Source organism: Rhincodon typus, chromosome 9 (assembly GCF_021869965.1).
Source record: "Rhincodon typus isolate 14 chromosome 9, sRhiTyp1.1, whole genome shotgun sequence".
NCBI classification, from domain to species: domain Eukaryota; kingdom Metazoa; phylum Chordata; class Chondrichthyes; order Orectolobiformes; family Rhincodontidae; genus Rhincodon; species Rhincodon typus.
The window spans coordinates 69015960-69020895 of NC_063340.1; the positions used below are offsets into that span (position 1 = coordinate 69015960).

The 4936-nt window shown below is 42.2% G+C and overlaps 1 long non-coding RNA gene across 2 annotated transcripts in view; it reads left to right on the top strand.

Moving 5' to 3' along the window:
* LOC109910958 overlaps positions 1-4505 on the top strand; it is a 140211-nt gene extending 135706 nt beyond the window's left edge. For both annotated transcript variants that reach the window (XR_007262823.1, XR_007262822.1), the window contains exon 4: positions 4242-4505. This is a non-coding gene — a long non-coding RNA (uncharacterized LOC109910958). The remainder of the gene's footprint in view (positions 1-4241) is intronic.
* Positions 4506-4936: the final 431 nt, after the last annotated feature.

Consider the following 4936-nt stretch of genomic DNA (forward strand, 5'->3'; position numbering starts at 1 on the left):
CCTGAAACATCCGCTTTCCTGCTCCTCTGATGCTGCTTGGCCTGCTGTGTTCATCCAGTTCTACACCTTGTTATCTCTAATGAGATTATTCATTGCTTTTACATTATAACTTGACCCTGGACCAGTTGCCCCTCCCAAAGAGTAGTGACTGGAGCCATGACCAGGTGGATCTCATTGACCGTGAGATCCTTGATTGGGTTTGTTAATTTGGGTCAATCGGGGAGCCCTCGCTGACATATAAACAGGAGACTCAGAAGGTCTCCTCAGTCTTGGGATTGGCTTGGAGCTGGCTGGTCAGAGCCCATGAATGGGTGACTTGGTGTTGGGATACTGGCCTCTGCAGTTATTTTATTCCCTCATCCAGTTAAGTCCATATAGACTTCTATAGGGTCCCTTCTGAGCTGCCTGTTTTCAAAGTCAAAGCTGTAACTAATTTTCTCACTTCGTGTCACTGAAGTGTTGGAGTTTAAAATGCAAATGAAAATTTAAATAATAGTTCAAGAGAACATTTTTTTTCTGATTTCAAATAACATAACCGGGTGATCAGGGGAGTAATAATGTTGTATATGAAGTAATTTAGACATTTGCTTTCTCAAGGAAATACAGGAAATGAGCATTTTACTGTGATACCAACACCCTATACTTCAAACACATGGCTGCATTATTGTTTAAGTAACTATTATTTACTGCTGTCTCTAGGGTGGGTACTGATACTTGAAAAATGATTTAAATTTGACAGCGATTATGTCTTTAATTCTATGAATGGTTCAGCAATACAAACTGGGAAAAGTCCAGATTGCATCCCAGCTGAATGGGAACCAGAGTAACAAAATTCTGGTGTGGGCCTGCTGTTAAATTTGAAGGATTTCCACATTTTCTGGCCACAGACACCGATTCCCACTCTGTCTCCCCTAATATTGGGGCTTCTCATATACCAAAAAGAGAGAATACAAACCTGACAGGATTTCTACTGCTGTCGGCTATCCAGTTACCCTGTGCAAAATATTTATTTGGCTGTTGACAATAGGGTTTGATTTAATTGTAAAACCAGCTGTCTATTTTCACATGCAAGGGATAGTTAATTTAGTAAGATGCATGTAGGAAACTGGAGGAGGAAACTGTGAATTTGCCAAGAACCTTGCATTGAAGTTCCCATAGACATACCGTGCTGTTGTGAAGGAGCAGCTGTCAATCTACCAGGAAAAAGAAAAGAAGCAACTTTTTTTTTCTGGTGACAGTACATGCCTGTTATTTCAAACCACTGTCTGACTGAGTATGTGCCAGATGGGAGTGTAAATGATGGTGACATTGCCAGAAGCCTGGTACAGCCCTGCTCTCCTGAAACCTAACATTTTCTCCCAGCAACAGTGAAGGAACAGTGATTTAGTTCCAAGTCAGATTGGTGTGTAGCTTGGAGGGGAACTTGCAGGTATTGGCATTGTCAAACGGAAGAGGTCATAGGTTTGTAAGGTGCTGTTAAAAGACTCTTGGCAAGTTGTCGCAGTGCATCTTGTAGACTGTGCACTCCAGCTGCAACTGTGCAATGGTGGAAGAGGGAGTGAGTGTGGAAGGTGTTGGAAGGGTGCCAAATAAATGGGCTGCTTTGTCCTGGATGGTGTTAAGCTTCTTGAGAGTTTTTATATATGCTGCCAATTTGAGCTTTCACTTTTATTTAAATTGCGTACATGTTGAAAATCTGTGAAGGCTATGTTTGAAAGTGCAGGCCAAGGTCAAAAATAGTAGGAGTGCCTACGCAGTTGTTTATCACAGATAACTTTAAACCCTTGCATAATTGCCTTTTGAGCACATAATATGTGCGTGTAGCATTCGCATCTGGTTTGGACTTTAACATTTGCCTACATTGGGCAGGGCAGTCACCAGTCATATTGCTGAATGAGTCTCTTCAATTTCGATGTTTTTGTAACAGTTATGTTGATTCTTATAAGTGTGATTTCTTTATTGCCTTTTATAATGTAGTTCTGCAGGAAAGGGGCTGTATCAATAACATTAGGCTATTGATCTGCAACGTGAAACCAGTGAAATTACATCTGTGGCAGAAAAAGGACAATTATTTAGTTAAGGACACATGGACATTTGCAATACTGTGTTCAGTCCAGTTTGCAGGACAAACTGGTTTCCAAAATGAAATCTTTTTGTCTCTCTCCGTTTGATGCTTTGATCAGATTGAATGACCACATTTGAAAAGTACTGATTGGCGAGATTTAGTGCTGAGATTTTCATCCAATATCGTACAGGTTACAACATATGGAGTCCCAAATTACAACATCGCTGTTCAAGGTCGTGATATAGGACAGATGACATCAATACTATGCAGCCTAAAAAGGGCTCTTGTGGTGTAGTGGTAGTGCCTTACCTTTGGGCCAGGGTACATCTGGGCTCAAGTATCACCTACTCCAGAGATATGTACTAACGTTCTAAATATTAGAACATAGCTATGCAGCCTGAAGAGGGGGGAGGGGGAGCAGATATGGCCTAGTGGTGGTGACCCTACTAGTGTGTCACAACATATCTGAACAGGCTGTTTCAAAATAGCTATGCTGCTCAAACAGAGGGATCTTGTGGTGCAAGAGGTGCAGGTTCAAGTCCCACCTGCTCCAGTGGTGTTAAATGACATCTTTTGAATAGGCTGATCAGAAAATATCTACACTGCCTAAATAAAGCTGTAACACCACAAGTGTACTCAGGGAAGTAGGGAATGAGAACTCCTGCACAGGCAGACACGAGGCCTTAACCGGATACCGAAATTCAAGGTTTGATGGCTGCCCTCTGACTAGGGAGCCTTTTGGAGACAATGATGGAAAATGGGGTCTGAGGGTCAGAGGCTACAGGATCCAACTAATACCTCCAGCTCTGCCCTTCTGCTGACCCATGGGCATTCAACCATAAGTTATATTCAAAGTATCCACCCTCATAATGCTGTCCTCTTATCTTGCATATGCTCGATATGCTTTTTTCTAGCCAGTCCCTCAATCCCCTGTTCATGTAGGTGTCAGTATGCAAGACCAGGCTGGCCACATCCACAGAATCATAGAACCCCTGCAGTGTGGAAGCAGGCCATTTAGCTCATCAAGACCACACTGACTGTCCAAAGAGCAGGCCTCCCAGACCCACCCAATCCCTGGAACCCTGCATGTCACATGGTGAATCCAACTAGCCAGCACATCCCTGGACACTATGGTCAACCCACCCAACCTGCACATCTCTGTGGGAGGAAACCGGAACACCCAGAGGAAACCCACACAGACACGAGGAGAATGTGCAAACTCCACATAGACAGTCACCCGAGGCTGAAATCAAACCCAGGTCCCTGGCACTGTGAGGCAGCAGTGCTAACCACTGAGCCACCATGCCACCCACATTCAACGCCACCCATCCAATGCCACTACAGCTGCTGGAAAGTGCTCCCAGCCCTGGGATGAGGTTGACCTCAGACCAATGAAGCTCATGATGCTGTAACACAGCAAATAATGCAGGTGTCCCAAATATTGGCTTATACCAAAAAGGCTTACCATCAAGAAGCCCCAGAGATCAGTAGTAGTAAACAGGGATACTTGGTAAATATATACTTTGGCCCAGTGTTCAGAAAGATGTTTGGAGGCACGTTTTCAATACGTACAGAGTTCCTTCTCCATTGCCATTCTGAAGTTTAAAAAGTTCTGATTTGATTATAAAGTTAGACATTGGAATGTCCATTCATTATGGTCTGCTGACCTCAAAAAAGAAAGACATTAATTTCATGCTAAGGATACTATGACAGAAGAGATTTCCCTCCCTGAAATACTGAAAGGCATTTTTTAATAAGAACAGTTGAAGCTGTTGTTTAAGTCGTTGCAAACTTGTCAGTCTGCCCAATTGCTGTTTTGGGAAACCTAAGCAAATATTTTACAAAAACATTTGCATTTCCACCATTCCACTCCCCTCTGCCCAACTCTGAAATTTCAAGTTATTGTTCATGTTTCCCTAGTTTTCCACCTCTTCCCCTGACAGTGGAGACTCTTGCCAGGATACTGTTAACACGAACTAGGAGACATCTGCAAATGGCCATTCCTCTTGCATGAATGTGATAATGAGAGTTTGCAGGCTAATTAAATACAGAGGGCATCTCAATAAAGGTCAAAGCTCTTCTCACCCAACATTAACTTATTTGCATTTTCCAGCAATGTTCACGGGAAAACAATTAGCAAAGAGAATGCTGATTGATTTTTTTTTATGTTTAACAGAACCAGAAGATATTATAAACATGCAGCAGATCAATCAACATTGAGGAAAGAACAAATAAGTTAATGCTTCAGGCATTCATCACTCCACCAGATCAGCAGAATATGAAGTGATGAACAAGCATTTCAGTAGAAACAGAACAAAGGGAAAGAGGAAGAGAAGAGAAACAGAAGAAATGGTGAAATTTTTAAAAATTGTTGAATGATTGAGATGAATTTTGTATCACAGGAAGCAGCATTGAAATAAATAAAGAAAACATAAACAAAGTAAACAACCACAGATTACATTTATATAGCACCTTTAAAAGAATCAAACTTCCCAAGGAGTTTATTAGGAGCATTAGACATGTAAGTATGACACTAAGAGTGTTTCAAAGGAAGAACATGATGTAGAGAGGCAGAGCAATGTAGGGAGGGTATATAAGAGCTCGGGGTCTAGACAACTGAAAGCCTGGCCACCAGTTGTGTAAGCCAGGATTGGAGATGCTCCTGCATCTCAGAGGTGCTACGGGAGAAAAGTATCCAGATAGAGGGTGGTAAGACCAGTAAGGGGTTTGAAAACAAGGGTGCAAATTTTAAAATAAAGGTGTTGCTTGTTCAGGAACCAATGTAGACCAAAAAGGACAAGGGTGACAGGTAACTGAGATTGCCGCAGTTAAGACACAGACAGCAGAGTTGGAGATGACCTCAAGCTCACA